Below are 8,338 nucleotides of genomic sequence, written 5' to 3'. Positions count from 1 at the left end.
TGCAGGGAGGGCTGTAGTACTAGAAACCATTCAAAGGATGTTTAGCTTCACGTATTAGGAAATATATATAAAATGAACATGTAGCATTTAGGTAGCTGCGAAGCATGATGGGATACTTGACCATCATATTAACCAAGTGCTGTAGGAATAACATATTTACTAGACTCTTAGTCTCTGTCTTTGTTGTTATCAGTGTTACAGAAGCAGTGTTTAATGCAGCTGGCCTTCTGAGAGATAAGGGGAACTGAACTTCATAGGGAGTCGGCCATTTCTATCTCTGCCTCAAACACCTTATCTTCCTTTGTAATGTCTGCTCGCAACCAAAAGAGGACATTGTTTATCATCTCAAGAATTAAACGACCTTGCTCACAGAAGCTAGAAACTGTTATGCTGTATGTCAGAACACTTCAGGGCGGCTCCCGACATTGAGTGACTAATCACGCCAACCAATAAGGGAGTGACCAATAAGGCTGTTTGTATGTGTACGCCTACTTTTGCAACCTAATGGCCGGTACCTATCGAAAGGTATATCAAGGCTTGTAGATTGTATTTCGTTGAGAGGAAAGGTTCGATTCTGGGGAGATCAGCCTCTCTCCCTTGTGCACAAGCTTTCTAGCTATTTACTAATAAAACTTTTACTTTATTCTCAATTCCGTCTCAGTCTAGAGTTTCTCCGAATTCGAATCTAACAGTTGGTGTCAGAAGTGGGATACTGGGTGCGCAGGGAGCAAGTAGGACGTAAGGTCCATGGGACGGTATGAGTCCGTAGGGGTTGTGAGGGGAACTCTGACTTAGAAAAAAAGAGTCAGGGATTAGCCCTGTAACTCTGCAGCAGGGGTGGACCTGAAAGAAAGGGCCCCTGCTTAACGCCCTTGAGACGAGTCGCTCTTGCCGCAGACCTCACCTGCCGCAGTATCAAATTATCCACATAGTTAAATTACTCCTCACGGAGACCACAGATTGACGGAATGACTAGACCTGCATGTGTATTTCTAATGTAGAGTATAAGGTGTTATGTTTGTGCCGTTTAAAGTATAAGATTAAAATGAAGTAAGGTAGAGCATAAGGATGTGTGTGGTGATCAGACATGAGTGACAAAGGAAAACCTCTTTCACCGGACGTCCCGGCTATGGCCACCAGTATCACTGTTGTAAAACGGGTCCGAGAGGCTAATCTGAAATATCAAAGCGAAATGATTAAGAATGGATGGAAAGAAACAAGTCCATTAGCTGATCAAATAAAGTGGTAGGCGGAACAAAAGGAGGCTAAGCAAGCTAACTACGGGGCGGTTTTGTGTGCTAGTTGGTTGGATCAGATGGGTCCCATAATTGTGAATAAAAGGGGAAGACCGTCCCCAATACAGGACTTTTTGAGACCTGTTCATGAGGCTAAAGTTCGAGTTAGTAGTCTCCTGCACCTGGAGCCGGCAGGTACTCAGGATTTAGACGATTTAAAGGATTGGTTGGGAATTGTTAAGGCCATGGAAGCCCAACAAAACAAGACCCCACAACCTACGTGCCCCCCCCGAATATAACCATATCTGCCCTTCAGCACCGCCTCAATCTGGGGCCGGGAAATCCAAACCCATGGCTGGCCCCCGTCCGGATAAATCCGGGAGTTAATGCCAACAATGGAGAAATAGGTGGTAGAGCCTCAGCCTTTCACAGCCCAGGAAAGATCTCATTCCCAATTTAAAGCGATACAAACCCAATGTTGTTGTATGGGCAAAAATGTGAAGTGCCGCTCGACACTTCAATTTATCCATACAAGATGTGAAAGGTATCGTTGAGGTAAAATGTTCTTCCGCGGTCTACAGGGCTCTGGGAGCGTTTGTCCTAGATCCCCCAGGCACCGCGGCTCAATATGAAATCCAATTTGAAGGTCTAAAAACTTGGGCTCAGGCTGAATTGGGCACTGGTACCGCCACTTGGACAGGGATCACCTCCCTATGACAGAGGCCAGGCAGGGGACCCAGCAGGGGTTGTCTGACCGAGAGCTGGAGGGACTGCGAGCCCTCCTCCTCCCGTCACCAGCGGCTCACAACGGATAGGACACCCCGGTCTCCTCTGTCGGAGGACCGGGGGGGGTGCTCGCCCGTGTCTAAGTGTACTGTTAGGAGGCCGGCAGTATTGTGTCCTTTTAGACACGGGGCCTTAGTATCGATAACTGACACTATCTTCCACGAGAGTTTGGAAAAGGCCATCCAACCAGCCCTGGTGGATACCCGCATGAAAGACTCCATTTGCCTTCAGTATGTAGATGATATTCTCATTGGTAGCCCCTCGCCCTTAACTCATTTGGATGCCCTAACGTGTGTCCTGGAGACGTTAATCCTAGGTGGGTTTAAATTGAATCCGACTAAAGCTCAGGTCGGGCTTTCCCGTGTCAGTTACCAAGGCCAGATCATTTCCCCAGAGGGGCGAACTATGACCCCTGAGAGGGTGCAAGCCCTCTTACAAATGCCACGACCTGTCACTGTTTCTGGCCTGCGGAGCGTGATGGGGATTGTTCAACTACTGCCGCACGTACGTAGCCGACTTCACTGAATTGGCAAGTCTCTTAAATAACATCCTAAAGGGAGAGCCCCCGGGAGAGGCAAGACTGGATTGGACACCTGAGGCAGTCAAAGCCTTTGATATGGTCAAAATCACTTTGGCCAGTGCACCTGCCCTGGGTCGCCCAGACCCTGCAAAACCCTTCCACCTGTGGAACTGGGTGGGCAACCGGGCGTATACTGCGGTGGTTGGACAATTCCGGGATAATGAACCGCACACTAAAACAGTCCATCACTAAGGCTATTTCACAGACCCGGGAGGGGGTGGCACTCCGTCCTTCCCGCAATGGTGTTGCCCCAAGATGCACCCCTCCAGGGTACGGGGGACACCTCTCAATTCCAGACTACCCTCCTGAAGTACCTACGTGTACTCAGTGAGACCAATCAGATTAATCGCTTTCGAGTTCAACACCTCCAAGAAACACGGGATGCCAAAAAGTTAGAGGGAGTTTGGAAAACACCCCCTTGTGTGGGACAATGGGTAATGGTCCAGCGACCGGTCCGAGGTGTTTTTGAGCCACGGGGGGATGGACCCTTCCAGATCCTCCTTTGTACAGGTACCTCAGTTTGCTTGAAGGAAAAATTTGATGTAAGGTGGAGACAGATTAAGCCCGTGGTGACGCCCGGGGAAGAAATTTCCCCTAACCCTCAGGACCCCTAGGGCTGAGGATAAAAAAAACTGCCGAGTGTGTGTTCATTCATCTTCAGTGTACTGTCCCTTTAAAAGCCTGTGCTTCCCTCTTCAAGGTCACAGGCTGCGCGCTTTCTCTCTCTCTCTCTCTCTCTTGAGATTGTGACTGCGGCTTGAAGTTGTGATTGAAGTTGCATGGTGTGTGTGTGTGTGTGTCAACTAATGTGCAATGTGCGATGAATTATGAAATGAGAATGACCCTATGGTTAAGAATAATGCGAGTTAACTTTCTTTCCTTCCCAATATTAGGTTAGGTTGGTTAGGTTAGGACCAAATTCAGAGGATTAAGTCAATTCTTTGGGTTGTTATTTAACTCTCTCTTCCTTACAGATCGACCTTTTCAACAGCTGAGTTTTTCAATTTAACCAGTGATCCTGCTCACCCTGACTGTTATACGACCCTGACTTGTCCCAGGACATACCCCTGACTTTTGAGTTCTGATTATTTCCCCTTTGTGGTTGCTATGGTGAAGTCTTCCAGAGCAGTTTGACTTGATTTGTTTAAATGTTAAAAACTAATCTTTCTCCAGTTATAATGAATGTTTTTACAGTATTTTGGAAAGACATCTGAAGAAAGGACAATAAGAAAATATGACGTAATTTACTGTTTTCTGCAAGAATGTTTTGTTTGTTTGTTCATAGTTTTACAAAAGATAAGCTTCTGCCTTAAAGTTAGTTGCCAATGTGCTTGGAAGAAAATTAATTTGAATGTTTACAAGATCTGGATTAAATTGGAGTTATGAGGTTAATTAACCTATTAAAACCAGACTTCCATTGTGGCCACGGTGAAATTTTGGTTGGTGAAAATTTGTGTAGACCGCATTGAATAAGATAACTCCGCTCTGCGAGAACATCCGATAGTTGTAGACTTATTTAGCTTGTAAACTTTGCTCAATCCTGTCTTTCTTCACTGTCCATATTACCTCCGTGTTCGTGTTTAGTTAAAGTGTGAAAACACAACTGTCTTTCGATAGGGAAAGTTCTTTTTTTGATTTACGTGAATTGACGCAGTTGCGTGCATTTGATAATATTTTGCTCCACCTTCTTAAAATCCTGCAAAGGAGTTAACCCTTTCCACTGACAGCTGTTTAAGTTCACCAAGCAACAACTTTAGTATGAAGTTTAAAGATATTGGACATTAAATAATTTAAGTTTCTTAATTTTAAGTTAATATTTCCCCACAGTGACAGAAGGAATTTATGATTTCATGAATTAACCCCTTGGGCTCTAAGCAGAGTCACAATGGATTTGCCTCTTTCTTTTGTTATATGGAAGCTACCTCGTAAACTAATTGCAGCACTTCTGTCTCTAATGTTAAAACACTGTGTAAGCCACCTAGCCTGGGAATTACTTGTTTCTGAAATTGGAAATGGAGGATAAATTGATAGAGATGAAATTGAACATTGACAAAATTTGCCGGTACAGGTAGACTATCCTTTATCCGAAAACCTCGGGACCAGCCGAGTTTCGGATAAAGGAGAATTTCGGATTTCGGAAGGTGGGTCGGCAGGGGTCCGCGGGGGGGGTCGGCAGGGGGTCGTGCGCACGACTTACGCTGACGCTCAGCGTAAGTCAGTCGGGGTCGGCGGGGGTCGGGGCCGGCGGGGTCCGCGGGGGGGTCGGCGGTTGTCGGGGCTGGCGGGGTCGGCGGTTGTCGGGGCCGGCGGGGTCCGCGGGGGGGTCGGCAGGGGGGATCGGCGGTTGTCGGGGCCGGCGGGGTCCGCGGGGGGGTCGGCGGTTGTCGGGGTCGGAGGTTGTCGGGGCCGGCGGGGTCCGCGGGGGGGTCGGCGGTTGTCGGGGCTGGCGGGGTCGGCGGTTGTCGGGGCCGGCGGGGTCCGCGGGGGGGTCGGCGGTTGTCGGGGCCGGCGGGGGGTCGTGCGCACGACTTACCCTTTATCCGAACTTCCGAAACCGGAACCCTCTAAAAACCGAAGGTTTTTTCGTTCGTACGCACGACTTACGCTGAACGAAAAAACCTTCGGTTTTTAGAGGGTTTCGGTTTTCGGAAGTCCGGATAAAGGGTAGTCTACCTGTACAATAATACTGCTGTTTGAATTTTGGGATAATTTTGTATTAACAAAATGGAATCAGGCACTATATATTGGGTTACTTTTGGGAAAAATAAAAGATCCTCTAAAAAAAAATGATAAATAAAAAGTGTTAATAACTTGGATCAAGTGAGAACGTTTGATCTATGTTTTCAATGTTAAATGTTGTACTGGACAGTAAAGTTTCTCCAGGACTCATGAATGTGATATGAATGGTAATTAAAGGAAAGTGATTGAGGGTTTAAATTGAAACAGGAGAATTACACCAATGAATGGGAATTTTCAAAATTTCCTAGTGAAAGTCAGGAAAGTGTAGTTAAGAATAGTAAATTGATAACTTTCTCTTGGAGATATTTGTGTCCCCGCCTTTAATGAACTTTTTAAGAAAACTGAATTTGATAGCCTGGCCACTACCCAAGACATCGGGACCATGCAGAAGAAGATGAGCAAAGATCTCCGGACGACGACAATCTTTCGATAAGATACCTGAAAGCCCGAGAAAGGCTTGTATCGGATGGCATGATATGGAGATACCGGTATGAGTGTGCAAATGTGATTCGTTACGTATGAGGTAATCACCATCCGGGAATGTATGGTGAGTTTGCACTGAAGAACGGGTCTCAGACATGCTCAGTTACTTGACAACAGCAAGACAGACATGAAATAGTTAATGTGGCTCAGGAGGGTGAGACAACCTTTTTAAGCATTGACACATACTCCATCGAGAAACTATCTAATTAATGAAACAACCAGAATAGAGTTTAACACACTGGTACCTGTTAAAGGGATTGAAATTGAAGTTGAAGTGGAGAGTTACATGGAATTCGGATTGGGAGAATTGAGGGCTAAGGAGAAATCATGTTTAGTAAGAATTATCCACAAGACGGATAAGAGTAAAAGAGAGATCTGGAAAATCTTTTAAGTCCATGATTTGTTTATTAGATGTTAAACTGTAATGTCGCTTGAAATGATTGTGAGTCTGAATTTAACTGTGACTGTAATAATTGTGTTTTGTAGGTAACAGAGCGTGGGAAAAACCAGTACGAATCCAGTATGAGGTGATCAACCAACACGTTTTTAAGTAAGAGCTGCACAATTGTGTGACACAATTCGGATATTCGGATACGACATTCCCCTGTTGTTTGAGGGTTTCAGTGAGCTCATGATGTGACTGAACTCCTCCCTAAAGCATTTTTATGTTTTGGGGTAAGACAACTCGAGAATGGATATTGAAATTGACAGCATAAAGGACAACTCACACTGGTGAGATATTGGGCTTAACATACATCAGCACACCCTTACGTTCGTATTATTTCACACGCTCTGTCAGTTCTTCAGCTTATAATGATAGTGTATTTGATATATGTATACACTATGTAGTAAGACTTTGATACATAAGCCAATTGGGCACTCATGCCCATGACTAACAAGTTAATTGAACACACCGAAAGGGAAGATCCAACGTAGAGGAAACCCCAGGCGGGGTAACATCAGGAAAGATAGAAGAAACAGAGGATACCCCAGGTGGGGCAGAATCGGAACACCCATGGATCAGACTGATTTCACACATATTAGTCGTGGTGCAGTTAATACTGGTTTTGAGTTTGCTATGTATGGCATGTAAGAAGTGTAAATGGACTAAAGCGAAACACTTTGCGAAACAAGTGGTTAGGACAGTTAATGCATGCACTGCTCCTCCTACACGCGTTTCGGACGACTTTGGTCGTTTGCAGGAGAGATCAAGCATATGAATGTTGATAGTAGTATAACGAATTGGGAAACACTTTAGTTTAAATTTAAATTAACCATACTCATCTGATGCATACCTGGTGGCCACCTCGACAGGATTCACACCAGGCCCTATGCAACAGATACCGGGTAGTCTTCCTGGAGTAGCCAGAGGTCTAGGGGGGGAGGTGTATAACAAAGTAGGTCCGGTAACTGGAAGAAACCTCAATCATTCACGCTCTTGGTTTCCCAGCATGTTATATCAGCTGCACACTTTCCAACCCGCCTCAAGGTTTCCTTTTGGGGGGTTGGAGGGGGGGACTGTTGGATTGCAAAAATAAGCCTGTGAATCAAAGCCTGAATCCTCTAGTATTTAAATATATTAACCAAAGCTGTAGGGAGGGCTGTAGTACTAGAAACAATTCAAAGGCTGTTTAGCTTCACGTATTAGGAAATATATACAAAATGAACATGTTGTAGGAATGTCTAGTTCCTATCCAAAGACTGAGGTCCACTCAGGCGCTCAAACAAAACGAAGTTTAATGGAAACTAACAGGTTTAAACAAGTAACTGCAGGAGAACATCGAGTGTAGGTCTGTTCAATTCAGAGGCTCCACGAGGACTGCTGGCTGGTCCCGTGGTTGACGTCATGACGTCATGACGTTCTTCCCGCCAGTGGGGGATCACGTGATGTACGGCGTGACGTCATCGTGTTTACCCGCGCTGTTAAAGTAATCACGCTCTGTACAAGTAAACAGTATAAATAAAGATACAGACTCAGGCTGTAGCTAACATGTTGTTAAAGGGAATTATATACAAACGATCTGAGTCCTTTAGTGGCTCCACCACGTGCGCCCCCCCAGAATTGTCTTTAACAGCAAAAGTGAGATGGCGAGGAGGCCTGACAAGCCTGTCCGAGCGACTTTTGTAACCCTGAAGTGGAAGCTGATGGCAGGTGGTCGAGCTGGCGGGCGGTTGTGGTGGATCTGGCACGGCGACTGTGGGTGGTCGGCCCCATTTTGGCGGTTGAGCGATTTCGACTGGGCGGTCCAGGTCTAAGTGTGCCGGCTTCAGCCGGTCAACCGATATGTGGTCCGGGTTACCTCCGATATCGACCGAAAAGGTTTTGTCTCCAGGCTCTATGGCGCGGAAGGGGCCAGTGTAAGGAGGCTTGAGCGGGTCCCGGTGAGCGTCATGGCGGATAAACACGTACTCGGCGCTTTTCAGCTCAGTTGGGACGTGGGAGCTCTGTAATCCGTGATGCGACGTAGGCACTGGAGCAAAACATCTGGCCGCTTCCTGGTGGCTGATGAGTTGC

At 46.2% G+C, this 8,338-nt stretch overlaps 1 pseudogene; it reads left to right on the top strand.

The window, feature by feature from the left end:
- The first annotated feature begins 575 nt into the window (after positions 1-575).
- On the top strand, positions 576-3,605 carry LOC147117123 (uncharacterized; annotated as a pseudogene).
- Positions 3,606-8,338: the final 4,733 nt, after the last annotated feature.

Source organism: Somniosus microcephalus, chromosome 5, assembly GCF_052327205.1.
Source record: "Somniosus microcephalus isolate GS21.2 chromosome 5, FLI_Smic_1.0, whole genome shotgun sequence".
NCBI lineage: Eukaryota > Metazoa > Chordata > Chondrichthyes > Squaliformes > Somniosidae > Somniosus > Somniosus microcephalus.
The sequence above is the reverse complement of the archived record's forward strand: the minus strand, read 5'-3'. Positions and strand labels throughout refer to the sequence as shown.